Source organism: Acanthopagrus latus, chromosome 11, assembly GCF_904848185.1.
Source record: "Acanthopagrus latus isolate v.2019 chromosome 11, fAcaLat1.1, whole genome shotgun sequence".
Lineage (NCBI taxonomy): Eukaryota > Metazoa > Chordata > Actinopteri > Spariformes > Sparidae > Acanthopagrus > Acanthopagrus latus.
This window is the reverse complement of record NC_051049.1, coordinates 4,207,279-4,222,732: the sequence shown is the minus strand read 5'-3', so window position 1 is coordinate 4,222,732 and position 15,454 is coordinate 4,207,279. Positions and strand designations below refer to the sequence as shown.

Below are 15,454 nucleotides of genomic sequence, written 5' to 3'. Positions count from 1 at the left end.
TACTTTACTGCTGCTTTAACCAGCTGATCTGCTGAACACGCTGACATGACGTGTATTGAAACCCAAGAAGGAATCGTATTGATTTTCTAAACCTCCATCTACATTGTTTTGGGTTATATCTGGTCTCAGCCAGTACGACAGACTGTAACCATTTGTAAAATGTGTCTCACAGTGCACGTCCAGTTAAAATGGTTCTGACTTTAACATGGTGCAGCGAGCAGCGGAGGTAAAATAAGATGTGTGACATGTAGGTCGTAGTGAGGAAAATGCCCTCTAACTGGCGGTGGCAGCGGCTGAAGTTACCTCAATCTGATTGCCGGGGCCTTCGCCGCTCATCGCTCTCCAGCTACACCAGCTGTTTTTTTTTTTCTTCCTCTTTCCTCCAATCTCACATTGCATTGTTGTGGAGGCGGCGGCAGCGGGAAGGAGGAGGAGGAGGGGGAGGAAAGCGAGGCTGACAGCTTGAGGAAGTCTGATGTCCTGGCACTTATAGCCTTGGCGAAGGAGTGGATAATGCAGTGAAGTGAGGAGATGTTGCTGAGAGAGAGAGAGAGAGAGAGAGAGCCTGAGGGAAGCAGTCTACTGGACATGCATATGGTCCTCTCCTGGTTAGCTTCTCCACCGCTTTCCTCCTCACCACTTACAGCCCCTCGCAACCCCGTCTTATGGCACCTTTGCCAATAAGAATGGGCAAGGCAGCTGTAACCAAGCATGCTCAAGGCCACTGACCTGGAAACGTGGCTCCAACCCAGCAAGCCTACTCACTAGCCCCTACTGGATTTATATGGCCGGGAGAATGTGAACGCCCCCCCTCCCTCACCCCCGCCTTACTTCCACCTCATATCACGCTGCCCATAACCCCTCAGCTTCCTGGCAGTGTTATTATTGTCCTAAAATGCATGTGTGAGCTGCTCAGTCTAAAATATGTGTGCGAGCATGACAAGGCGGATTAAAATGTCAATATCCTGCGACACGTTTTGTCGTGTTAGCATCGAGTATTAGCGCTAAGTGAAGTGAACGCTTCAAAAGCTCAGCGAGTCAAGAGTCTGCGTTTGAGGGTTTCTTTAAGGAGCTCCACTATAATGCTCTTTAGTTGCCGTGATGGATATATTAAGATAAATTTCCGACTGCTCGCCCCCCCCGTCTTCCTCTACTTCCATCTCTACTTTATTTCATCACACGTCTGTTAGATATCACACGGTGTGACAATTTCTTAACAAGGCACACTTCAGATTTATTCAACAATAGCCCATCACTTCAGAAATTTCTCTCTCAGAGAGAGAAAGGAAAAAAAAAAAAAAAAGAAAAAGAAAAACGGGCACGCCATGTTTGTTCAATGGCTCGGAATGAGTGAAATTAACAAAGATGATGTGACACTATCTGTCATCAGCCATTACAAATCAATGGGCTCTCCACCCGCTCGGGCATATTCCCAGTGGTTTTACTTCCTTAAAAGTACAGCAGGTATTTTAATGCGTGATGAAAGGCTCGTTTCATAGCCGAGCATGAAATATGAGGGACATGTGACGACTGCGACGCGACCCCCTGTCTCAGAAGCCGCTCGCGGAGACGAGACGGCAAATCAAGCGTCACTTTTGAGATGTGACGACGGGCTTTAAACTGAAGTATCTTAACTTGTGTCACGTTTAGAAACAATTAGAGCGCATTGATGTTTGATGGTGGAGAGGAGGGGGACTGCTCATTTCAGACGTTTAGCATTTCAAGTGCGCCGACACATTCGACTTAAGACAAAAGAGGCTCGCGTTCGACTGATAGTGTAATGACAGACATTGCTGTAGCTTGTCGTACACCTGTGTCGTAATCAACTGACTTCAGCATGAAACGAGCAACGCTGACCTAAATTTGCTCCATATCGCCCGTCGATGTCGCTGCTTTCATTCTATTATGATACACATACATATGACAACATGGCGACCGATTTGAAGTACGATGTTCAACCGCGCCGTCGTGCGCTTGATCATCCATTTCTGAACTTTCTTCAGCACCGGTGGAAAAAAAGTTGGATGAAGGCCCCCTCAGCCAGACAAAGGTCACTCGCGGCAGACATTCTCCCACTTCCCATCCCGTTTTCTTTGGGAGTGTGGGTGGAGCGTAGGGGTGTCTCTCACACTCTCTCTCCCTGACACACTCCCGCCGCACTGCTGTCCTCAGCATCTCCGTGGGGCGGTGACTAATTGCCCCCGTAAATCACTGTGCGGGCCGCGCGATCCTCCGTTTATTTTTCCTGACAGTAATTTAGTGCTTGCTCTTTTACACACTTGTCATCGCGTGTTTTTCCTCACATTAGAGGCTGGTGGAAAAAGGACGGTAATTAACGGTGCGACGCGCGCTCGCCATGGCTCTTTCATCATAGTGTGATAATTGTGCTCCTTGTCTGTCACAGTAACCTCTCAGTTTCCCCTGGAACTTCCGCGGTGCTATTTGTCAACCCTGAGAAATAGGCAGGAATTCTGGGGGCCCGGGCTGCGATTCGGCTCGCCTCGCTACCCGTTTTCCTATTTGTACCGAGACTGGGTCATTTGTATTTCACACAAAACTTGTCAGAAATATTAGCCTTATCCTGCACAGGAAGATAAAAGATGTATGGTAAACACAAGTGAGAGCTTGATGGCTGAGGAGTTCCACGCCCGCCTCCGCTTTTTACTTCCTTAGTCTTTCTTATTCCCTGAAAGGAGGGGAGGTCGCAGAGGAGTTGGCAGGGACAGCCTAATAAACAGTCCCTCCATTCATAGTGCTGAGATGCAAAAGCCAGGGCAGCGGGGATGCGCCGAACAGCTGAGGCCGTAGAAAACCCATTCAACGAACTAATCTATTTACAGGAAAGCCCAGTTCACTCATCTCTTTAGAATGTGCAGTGGAATAATGCAGCGTATATGCTGCAGAACATGTCATATTCTATTTTTATCAGCCGTGGGCAGGTGATTCACTGTCTACCTTGTTATCCTCTGCTGTTCCACGCTGGGGATGCACAGTATCCATCACCCATAACCTGCACCCCAGAGGTTAAGTCATCAATAACTTTGCTGCTGAAAATATTGCAGAGGACTTGGAGGTTTGCGTAAGGTCCTTTGACTGGCTGTCCACGTCCCGCTCCGCGTCCCCGCGCTCCCCCCTTTCTCCCTCAACTTCTCCCGGATTTTTTAATATCTTTATTCTCCTGTCACAGACAGGGGCTAATGGGATGTGTGGTCAAGATTTCAGGATCCATCACTGGCTTGCTGAAGAATTAGCATGGGCCCCATGCATCACCTGCCAGAGCTGTCAGGCCTGCTGTCTACCGCGCTTCATTATAGCGCTGGCACTGTGCTGCCTGTCTCCCCTCTGCGCTCGCTTCTCCCCAGCCACAAACCACAGCCGGGGGGAAAAAAAAAAAAAGGCCCTACCACGCCCCTCAATGTCAGCCCCGGTCACCAGCCACTAAATTAGGATACACTGTCGCGCTTTTTAGAAATTAGGAAGAGGAGCGGACGGAGCTTCTTCTGTCTGCCGAGGATGCTCTCGGAGACAAGCGATTCTCCCTCCCTCCTCTTATCCTTTCACTCCTCCTCCTCTCGGTGACTTAGCTTTAAGTGTTTCTCTCTCTCTCTCTCTCTCTCTCTCTCTCTCTCTCTCTCTCTCTCTTTTTATCAGGAGTAAAAAAAAAAAGTCTTTAAAAACTATTAGGGTAATTAAGCAGCATTTGGCCCCTGTCGCGCTGAAGGAACTATTTGATTACTCATGTCCCTCTGGTTGGGGAGTAGGGGGTACTGCTCTCATTTTTTCTTTTTTTTTTGGTGGCTAACCCCCTTGTGCCTCATTCAGAGCCTGGACCCAGAAAACCCCCTCGAGAGCCATTCTTTATGTCTCCTCTGCAGCACAGATTAGACCAGCAGTGCTAAGAAGGTCACAGTGAAAATGAAGAGAGCAAAGCAGGACTACAGCTGGGGACCCTGCCCCGGTCCTCTCCCTCTCCCTCTTATTAGCAAATCAAAGCTGCCTCCAGAAAGATTCACACTCCTCACCTGATTTTGTCCTTTTCCGCTAATCACATAGCCACTTTGCCTTGACTGACAGTTTTCTTTATAATTGGCCCATGATCTGGCAAGGATCTAATAACCAGAAAATCCCCTCTGAGGGTCCGCCGGGCTTGGGCGACCTGTCTACACACACACACACACACACACACACACGCACACACGCACACACACACTGCCTCCACCATCCCCCTAACACCATCTGCAAAGGGCCGTTGCCATGCCACACTGTTTGTGCACAACAGCGGCGAGCTAATCTTAACGTTCAATAATGGTGTGAATATTCAATGAGCAGCCCGGGCAGAGGATCCACAGTAGCACACTCTAATTACTGTTCATTTGCCAGAGTATCAAAGCCTAATTACTGTTCACTTTAAAGCTCCAGAGAGAAGGGAGGAGAGTCAAGGCAGGGTTAGAGGAAGATGCCCTCGAGAGATCAGGCAGTCAGTCTTTATCCGTCTCCTTCGCTCGCAGCCGGGCTCATTGTCTTTGTGCGTGCGGGCGCTCGCGTCTGTGTACATCCTGCGTACGTTCGCTCGTACGTCTGTGTGTGTTTTTTTATTGTGCGAGCAAACATTCTGGATTTCTTCAAACAAACACGTTAATCAATCACAGAGACAGCTTAGAGGAGAGGGAAGAAAAAGGAGACATGAGAGCACGAGACGAAGGCAGGAGACAGGGTCCATAATCCCGAGCTTATTGTTTCCTTTCTCTTCTTTATCTGTTTAATGTGTTTTGGGTAAATATCAGACAAGGGAAGGGAGGGGACCGCCGTCACGTTGTCTTTGCCTTCACCAGAAGAAAGCTGCTGGGTTTTTTTTTCTCCTTCCCTCTCACCTAATCCTGACAGAAGCCACCACAATCACTATCTGCCACCCGTTTGACAGTTTCTGTCACCAATTAGCAGCTAAATCAGCATCTCCCCAAACAAGAAAATGAAGCAATTTATATGTCTTATAAATCATTATTTAGCGCTTGTCTGACTGGGTTTTCTTCTTCCTTCTCGTTCACACTCTCACTCCTTCACGTGAGACAACAGATGACTGCAATGCAGGTGGCGGCTCGCTGGTCCTCTCAGATCTACGGGCTCCTCACATCAGCACAGGAGGCCCCTGTGGGCGGGGAGCAAACCCTGTCTTCCCTCATCAGGAAGTTTGTCTCGTGAATTTCTCGCCCTTGCTCCACGGAAAAAAAAGAAAAAAAAAATTTACAAGGCATCGACAACCCCTTTTAATGAGGCACACCAAGCTGTTCGCCGGCTTTCCCCCCCGTGATAGGATGTTAAATGAAAAGCTGTGTGCAACACGCGTGGTTTGTTATCATTCAATCTGCTTGAGACCGCAAACTGGTCATTATCCAGCCATTATTTTCCTTGATTTACAATCGCGGGTGGAGGAGGCGATCGCTGCGGCTTGTTCTCCCCTCGGTGGGACGGATGGGAACCAGCTTGAAAATTTGCATTTACATGATCCGGCTGAGCAGCTTATTAGATCTGGATATTTATTTTCCACTTAAAGCGATGTTTGATTACACTTTAATAAAGAACAGGAAAACCGCTGAGCTGCCTGGGACTAACTGATCCCGCCTGGTGGGTTTCTCTGGGATTTCTGTGTAATGAAGTGAGAGGGACGCGAGATCAGGAAGCAACAGACGAGGGGACGCAGGGTGAGGACGCGGCATCCACTCCCTCAGTGCTGCTAAAGTGTTATTGTCGGGGAGAGAGAGAAAAAAAGGCAATCAGAGAGGATAACGAGGAGATTCAAAAACCCACATTCAGATCAGACAAGAGATGCCACTTCAGACAGGTTGAACCTGCCGTTGGGAAGAAAACACCAACAACATCCAGCCTGTAAAACATGTCATGACCCGCGTTAACAGCAACAAACAACACTGCAGAGGTGAGTGTGCAGCATTATAGTGAAACAACACGAACAAATACAATAAAAAGCACAAATGTGCACGAGGACCAGATGAATGTAACCTGTAGTTAAAAGGGATTTTACCTTTATAAGATAACTGTGTTACTGCTACTGTTGTAATATAAAGAGTTACGTTTAATATAATAAGTACAACGTGCTCTTAGACAACGACTGAAGATTATTTTCCTTAAAAAACAACAAATACATCAGTCAGGTTGATATCGACTTATCGCAGATGTATCAGCGCACACGTTGTCCGATGTGTGTCGATAGTTGTTATTACAGTAATCGTGACTACAGATTCACAATGAACTAATTAAAGTTTATTTAGTTTATAGTTAAACAGTAAAATCTCCATTGCTTATGTACTTTTATCACAAGAGTCAACATAATAAAGATGTTTTTTGTCCAATCAACACTTCTGAAGCTACATATTCAGATTTTATATCATATAAAAGCAAAAAAAGAAACATCATAATTCAGGAGCTGAAGCCAGAAATAACCTAAAAAGAATACCTAAAAGTAAATAAATGATCAAAACAGATGATTTATATTTTCATAAGATTGACTAATCAATAAATAAATCAGTTGTTTCAGTTCTATTGTGCTCTACGTTTGGGAGATTAAAGGATCTATAACGAGTTCTCGGGACAGTTTTATCGCAGTTTTGGATTCTGAGGCGATAACTGCCCAACGCTCAGGCCTCAGTGTGGATGAACTGAAAAGTGAGCATGGTCACACAAAAGTTAAGACCATTAAAGGGGCATTAAGTAAGAATTTAACTTGAAAACGTCCCACAGTTATCAAAAGAATCTGAAGAAACAGCAGTTTTGTGTGCTAAAGTTAGCAAGTTAGCAACCAGCTCCTGTACCACCAGTGTAAACACTAACAGTCCCACCAGGCCAACAGCTCCAGTTAGCTGCACAGCTAACTGAGCTAACGACCTAACAGCAGGTGCAGCTAGTAGCTGTAAGCAGTTAGTCTGGTGACATGCTATCCCCCATTCTTTCATATCGCGCCTTTAATTTATATTTTCATCCATTTCGCGATCAAAATTTGTACGTTTTCCACAAACTCCTCTCTCTGGCCACACCTGAGAGTCTGACTGATGGCTGGAACAACATTTATAATCACATGAGGATCTTCTTCAGTGGACACAGCGTTCACTACTCTAATAAATATTAACCAAGGCTAAAACCGTTTGACTCAGCTATTAGCAGCGAAGCTAAGCTTGTGCTAGCAAGATTCAATTGGCAAACCGACAAATAAATATAATCTGACATCAGATGAAAGTCTGTGTCTGCTGGTGTCTCAGCCTGAAGTAGCAAGTTGAATAGCAGTGCAACATTTGTATAATATATATATTTTGTTTTTTGTTCGCCAAAAAAAACATTATAATGGCTCCCAGTGACTCAAATATTGTGACCACGTCTCTGAGGTCCGAGGTAGAAACTTTAAAGTCCTGGTTATTGAATAACTGTTGACACTGAGTGTACAGAAACCAACCCTGTCTCGTCTGACAGGACTTATGGGAATATAAAACAAATGAGGATGTCAGGCAAAGCAAAAATGGAAAACACTATGAGACCACGAGCCGTAATTGCTTATGGACATTTGCTTTAAGCCAAGTGATGTTACGCTTGACTCAATCAATATTTGCCTTGAGAAGTCCATTCATAACCGAGTCACAGTTGATGAATAAGTCACAGATAGCGGCGCGTATCTCTAGTGTAAAGCAAGAGGTCATGATCCGCGGTGGGGGCGGTGCGGCCGAGGCGTCTTTCTCCAACAAGGGAGCTCATTTTCTGGACTTCAGGATGATGCACGTGATCCAAAACAATAGGCTGATTTGCACCACAGACGCCGGAGACAGAACACCTCACACACAGCCGACATGATTATTTGTAAAATGGACGGCAAAAGAGTGATAGAGCAACTTTCTGCAATCTCAAATTAGAGTTAAAACTTCACTACAAAGGTCGGACACGCACACCTTTTCCCACACATAAACACATACGTGACTCCCCACTTCTCTTCCAGCTGCTGTAACTACTGCGTGTTGTCCACCAAGGAGCCCAGGCACACAGAGAGAAAATGCAGAGGTGAGCCTTTGGCCTGGAGTGCCCCTCATTTAAGACGATCGACAAAATCAATAAAGTGAAGTATGTTTCCTTGCTCTTTTGGCTCTGTTCCCACTCCCGAAGCGTTCCCTCAAGTAACCTACTCCAGCTGAGTTCTGTTACTGCAGCTCTTCCCCCATGTGTATACATCCTCAACCGCTCTGTCTTCCCCTCAGCAAACTGAAAACTCCACCAACACAAACTATACGCTGTAATCTTGACGGCTGAGGCAGGAGTGGAAAAAACAAGCCCGGGCTCGACACAAACGCTGGAGAACGATCTCAAAAGCTTCTGTTTTAGACCGGAACACTGTGCTGTTACACATCAACAATGGAAGGTGATGTTTATCATGCAAGTCAGGCAGAAACTAATGATCACACCTCAGTTACAGGAGCAGAGAAAATGTTACCTATTGATCTTCTGTGTGTTTGACCGGTAAAATCAGTGTTTTTACTTTCAATCTCACCTGATGCAGGATGCCAGGGTGCAACTATTTAATTACAAATTTACCAATAGTTCTGTCTGTTGCACCGGTGAGCCTGAAATTCAGAAGATCAGATTAAAAACTGTAGGCTATAAAAACACATACATAAAAAAAACACCAACTGGGTGTGTAGACAGTTGTTTTTGAACTAATATTAGCCTATAAACATAGTTTAGGTTGATTAGATTGTAGCTTTCATATCAAATAACTGATATAAACAATAATAATAATTAACTATTAAGTTTACCACAATAATTTATTAATGTTTATCATAATTTACACAATGTGTGTAAATTAAAGCAGAATGTAATATTGGGTGCACCGAAATTGTGTGCCATGCTAGCAGGTCGTACGCCAGCTAAATTGCTAATGTTAGCATGCCGACATTATCATAATGCTAACATGCTGCGATGTTTAGCAGGAGTTTTACCAGGTCCGCCATCTTATCTTAGCATTTTAGCATGCTAATATTTTCTAGTGCTACACACAAAGTACAGGTGAGACTTATAGGAGGCTCATCAGTTTTTTTTTCAAATTGAACTGAATAAGACTTGACAAAAAAAAGTCAGAGGATCGGAAAAGTTATCACAATTCATCCAGCAGGGACGTTGCTTCATCTGTACTAATTTCAAATGATTGTCAAGACTTCTCACTAAAAAAAATTAAAAATGTTGGAGGAAATGCTCTGCAGGAAATCACCAGAGTCGTGATGGATGTAACCTCTGAGAACAATGAATAATTGGACAAAACGTTGTACCGATCCTTCTCATATATGTTGTTATATTTTAATTGCTAACTTAAAGAAACGCTGGCGGTGTTGGACAAGAAAAGTCAGCAGATCACCAAAAGTGAGGATTCATCCTGTTTAGATCATGTCTGTCTGTACACAATGTACTGATAATCCCCAGCTGAATTAAACTGATCCAAACTCTGTATCTGGGATTAGAAAGTGAAGTTCTGTGAGTCTGCGTCACACATCACCCCCCTCGTCTCTCAAACCATTTCCTGTTTACCTCTCTCTGCCGCTAAGAAGCAAAAAAAAACCATCTTAAAGATAATATTTTAAAACAGATGATGCTTCACTACAAAGCGCTCCTCCCGCACCCCAAGGAAAGCTTTGTGCTGAACCATCAGCGCTTTCAATAAATATCACATAAGAGAAAAGGGTGCTGCCGCTTCTCCTCTTGTTTTTTATTCCCAGTATACCCAATTAGCGAGCACCTTGCTGGGTGTGCACCATCACCATTGGATACTGTACGAGTGGGAGGGGGACTGAATACATTTTGGGATTTTCAAGTCTTTGATTGACACGGAGGCGTCCCCGGGCTGTGTGCCCATCATCATAAAAGTAAATCAACAGTGAATATACAAGGTGCTAAAAACTGCAGCTCGGTTTTTAAAACGTTTTAGTCAATGAAATCCGTTCAGTTGTGTCTGATAAGAAGGTTACATCCTATACCACACAGGAAGTAGATCTGTTTTCATATTAGCTGTGCTGTATATTAATCATACATATTATATTTGTCATCTGCCAAAACATAAGTGTGTATGCTGTGATTTTTTTTAATTTGAGGAATTAGCTTTCTTGCCAGTAGTTAGATAAGAAGACTGATACGACTCTCGAGACGGTTAGCTTAACCTAGCATAAAGGCTAGTCTGGCTTTAGCATACAGAATACCAGCAGCTCTGAAGTTCTTCTGCTTTTATATTTGTAAAAAGAAACACACTGCGGTTTGATTATGTGCAAGTCAGAGTTATTCAAGCTAAGCTAACACACTCAGCTTCATATTTGCAATATGGATGTGAGACTATTATTATTACTATTATTCATCATATAAAATATATATATTGTATTAGCCACTTCAAACTACAGCCTGGTCAGTATAACTTTTGGCTTATATTACAGATATATTGGTATGTGCTGTAGATCTATCTATATATTGTCAGTAAATGAGATAGTGTATGTCTTAACATACTGCAGAAAACGTAGCTTTTGTATAAATAATTAAAGTTGTAATTATGAATTTTAAAGTGAAATTTACTGTTTAAAGTATACTTTATTTAGTTTTCTTGTTTAATTGTAAACAATGTGTATTTTTTGTTTAATTCTGTGTATATTAAAATATTAATCAATATATTGATATTGGAATATATTTTACTACTCATCAGTCGTGGCATCTGCCCAAACAATCAGAATGTCACTGTTTGTATTTTATAGTTTCTTGACAGTTTAATTTGACTAATCTATGAATTCTTGTGAGATGTTTGATTTCATCCCTCCATGTGTCTAAAAAAAAAAAGATCAACTTTAAAATACCTTTCTTCAGTGTTCTAATAAGTCCTCGTCGAAGTGTGAAAGATGAGGGGAGGAAACAAAGCTCGAGTCTGCAAGGTCAAATCTTTGGGTTCATAGACCCCGAGGAGGTAAATTGATTGTTGCGTGTTAGGGGAGGGGCGGGAGGTAAGCATTTAACTGCTGACAGACAAACTCTGGCCCTGCAGGGGAGAGCAGGCAGCACATTGCTTGACATCATTTCCACAGGCCTGTGTTCCACAATCCTCTTCTGTTCAATGGGGCCAAGACCCTGTGCTTTTGTTACAATTAACCTATTAGGAGAAGCCTTTCATTGGCAGGTGATTCCATACTCCCTCGCGTGCCTCTATAACACTATTTTGATCTGGGGGACTGTGGCCTACGGACATTTTTCCGGATAAATTCCGTTGAAGAGTGGAAGACGCTTCATCAGAAGCGATGGGTCAGCAGCAGCGTGGCTCTATCAAATCTTAACCACATTTTGTGGAAATAAACAACATTAAGCACACTTTATATCCCTCGCCGTTAAGAATAAATGTGTTGTTTCTGCGGCGAAGGTGTAGTATATGAGAGACAATAAAAAACAAATGACTCCTACCCTCGGTGAAAGACATAAAAGTATTTAAAAATTGACCCCAAGGGTCTGCTTTGTCCGTGGCTGGAGGCATTATTATACCCTGGTTGTCACAAAGTACCCCCTCAGGTCATTACTCGCGGGCAGCCACGGACCCTTTGGCAGACAGAAGCCGAGCTCCATTATCTGGGACGCAGAGAAGGGCTGAGTGGAGCAAAGAGGAGAGGGGAAACGAGGGGGACGCACTGGCCGCGGATCTGAGGAAAACGGAGATGTAGCGGGAGATGGCACCGTTCTGATGTGACGTTTCCTGGGGCCTCGCCCAGGCCTGGAAGCTGCCCATTTGGGACCGGTTCTAGTGGTATCTGGCATGTGCTGGCAGAGAAATACTTAACCCAATCAGGAACATAATTGCATATTTTTTCATCTGCTTTTCATTTGATGCATATATTCTCTTTAGTTAAACTGCGTGTTTCTCGCCAGTTCCAGCCCATTGGAGTGCAGATGAGAGTGATACGCTTCTTTTTTTGTCTGTGTGTATTAAATCAAAGCACAGGCCTATTGTAAAATACAGCAGCATTACCATTCTGAGGGCCAAACAAAGAAATATGTGTCAAGCCACGCAGCCATCACAGCGCTCACTGCATAATGTATACTAAAACAATGAATTAAGTCTTTAAGATCAAAAACAGGGTACGTACCCGCGGCACACAGAGCGCTGCCCATGGGTTTATCTGGACGGTACACTGTTGTTGTGCAGGAGTCGTACTCCAGCACACACTGGATCTGAAACTAAACAACTATGACGCTGACTGGAGAGTGTTTGAAGGTGTTCGTACCCATACAGAGCGAGCACTGTGAGCGTTTTTGTGCACCGTATCAGATTTAAGATCAATGTTGAACAGTGGCAGGTGGTCGTCTTACCTCAACCAGAGCGATCATGTGCTGCAGAGGCCACAGTGCGAGTCTGAGTGAGTTATCTGTGCTGCAGATTTCTGTAACCAAATATTACATTTAGATACTTTATCTAAGTTGGCGTGAACTTGCAAAGACTATAAACTAGATCCACAAAGAATCTACAGTCATGTTAGCACCGGATGATGTGGAAGGTGGCTAATAAAACATAAAATGTGAATGTGATGTGTCACGTTTGGTACAGATCTCAATCCTGGACCTGTCTGTGGTTTGCAGAAACTTGAACTGCTGAAATTATATCCTGGTGACTAATGTCAGCATAATAACACTCTGACAATGACAATGTAAAGTAGCAGGGAAATTAGTGCTTACAAAGTCTCAAAATGTCAGAAATTTGCATTTTTGTAGGTCTTAATTGCCACAAACATTGTATCTGATATCATTTATCCATCTTTCAAATGCTTCGTGTCAGAATGAGACAACTGTGTTAAACCTACCACTGAGCCTGATACTGTCTGTTCACTTTCTTTCTTTTCAATTTCTACAAAAATGCATATTAACCTATCTCACTTTAAGAACCATATTCCTGCATATAACCGACCTCTGCACAGCCTGAACCACATATACACCTCATACCTTTGTACTTACCTGCAAATTACCATAAATCCTATAAAAATGAGGGTTAAAAATGATCTTGTAGAGGTCTTAAGCATTAAATTTAAGTGTCTGACACCCTGATGACATTCTAGCATTACGCTAACATTTGCTAATTAGCGCTACCACAAAAGAGTGTCATTAGTTTTGCTGGTGCTATGTTATTAGGATGTATCATCTGTGAACATCTGGACCACAGACCCTGGCAGTCTGTATACATATACGCAGGTAGGTTTGTAGACAGCTTGGTGCTGTAGATCAATAGGTAGGTTGATGTGCAGGTACATCAGGTACCGTAGGTCTGTATGTAGATACAGACAGCACACAGTTTGCCATGCAAGTGTTTCCTTCTCTGTTTATTCACAGAACCAGGATCTTTACTCATCATTACTTTTAGTTAAATGTAATAAAACATGGTTTCACAATGTAAACATGCTTGGTAAAACAGATTTCACATCATAGTTAGCAATTATGATGTGTAACTTTAAGCTTAATTGTGCTCCAGGGGCTCCACAGGCTATTCCACAGCTGAGCAGAGCCCAACTGGAAAGTGATTGGACGACGGCGTTTCAGAGAGAAAGCAACGAAGAAAGTGATGAGTTTCATGTTTTATATACTAAAACATGAAACGTGAAGCCAGTTTAGTGAAATGCTGAGATTTGCACCACTGTTATAATATTTTAAAGCCAATAATGTGGATCCAATCTCGAACAGTGTGAGCCGTAAAGGAATTTATGCAAATGTCTCGGCGTGAACTGTGAGAAATCTCATCCGCGGAAATGTAGAACAGCGTTGGATTATGTGTAATTACTCATTCATTACGTCTTCGGCTTGAAGGCTGCAGAAACCAACCATGTACCGTGTTCTCATCGCATCTCTTCCCCTCTGCCGGGGCATCACATGTGCACGTCAGAGCGTCAATCAAACATGACAGCTATTTACAGTCACTGGGTGAGATGAAAGGTTCTGGCTCTATCACTCAGGCCCGCTCACCTAAGAGAATGGGGAAGGAGACAGACAAAGCAGGAAAAAGGCCTGTAAATTTTGATATTCTGGGCTGTCTCGGATGCTTTCCTATGGCAGGCACACGGACGTGCATGCAGACTCGGAGCAGCCGTACAGATGTGTGTGAGGGTGAAACACACACACACACACACACACACACACACACACACACACACACACACACACACTGTTACTAATACTGCGGTGCGGGCCTTTGATGTTCAAGGTGCTGTATCTGTTGTGCATGTCTGTCCTCTCAAATCATTTCCAGCACTGGGAGTAAAACATGGAAACAAAGGCAAACAACATATTCAAAAAGTGTCAAACGACACATCTGGTGTTTCATGTTCGCTGGATTACGGTGACACGGAGGCAGCTTCAGTCAGTTAAGATGCAGGACGGGCTAATTGACAGTGGCTGCTGCAGGAGGACGAGAGGTTAGCGAGGCGGGGACGATCCATCTCTGTCATGGAGTGTCCTCCGGCTAAACTAACTCTAATTAGACCTTGGAAGGATAGTTAAAGCCTCAAATTAGCCATCGCAAAGACGGATAAAGACTCTAACCTGATGAGTAGAGCAGTCATGCTTATAACACCCTTTCAGATTTATTTCACATTTCGTAGGTGAAAATAAATCAGTAGATTAATCCATAGATTGAATTAAAAAAAAGAGGAAAACTAGAATGGTACTCATTAGAGCGCAAACCTTCGCCAACGTTCAACAGTTTTCTTTACTTTTCTGGCCGCATTTAATCTGAGAGGCTGCTACCAGTTATGTCACTCACGTTGTTGTGGCAGTTGCATTATGGGTAATGTAGGAGCCAGGTTTTGAAAAGAAGGATGATTGCATGGAATAATCTGCTGTATTGATTCTGACTGTCTGTTTTAAAACTGTTCATGAGTGGAACAGTGTTGTAGGAGTTCAACACTGGACCAGTGGACTGTTTTCAAACCTCTGCCTACATTGCCCACAATGCAACTTAGTTACTGTGTGACATCACTGGAGGCAATTTATCAGATGATGATCAGATGACGTGGAGCCACAAAAGCTTTACTCAACAATGTGAAGAAGAAACGGTTTTTCACATTGTTCTGACATTGTGTCAAAGATGTGTATGTATTGTGTAACAGAGATATCTGTTGAAGTTAGCATGCTAACCCGCTAGCCACTTTGTACTTCATATGCTGCCCCCCATATTTGTTCTATTTCAACCCAAGGCCAACTCTAACATAGTACAGTGGAATTACTCTTTAATGTTCTGTAAATTGAATTGCTAACCCTGAACTGCTGCCTCTATAACTTTAACATTTTAGTTAACGAAGGTTTGTGAATGAGATTGGTGTTTTAATATCTAACACTGCTACAGTTTTGTGTCTATTAACCAGCGGCAGCAGTGTGTACGAGCAGCTCTCTTCAGTTTTGTTGTTCTAAAGAT

The 15,454-nt window shown here is 43.5% G+C and overlaps 1 protein-coding gene across 2 annotated transcripts in view; it reads right to left on the bottom strand.

The window, feature by feature from the left end:
- Positions 1 to 332: 332 nt before the first annotated feature.
- Positions 333 to 15,454, bottom strand: part of znf644b (zinc finger protein 644b) — a 53,680-nt gene continuing 38,558 nt past the window's right edge. Inside the window, exon 10 of one of the 2 annotated variants that reach the window (XM_037114091.1) lies at positions 333 to 537. The gene's annotated coding sequence lies outside the window, so the exon portion shown is untranslated. Of the gene's footprint in view, positions 538 to 13,354; positions 14,008 to 15,454 lie in introns of those variants that run through there. The other variant, XM_037114090.1, reaches the window with a different exon arrangement.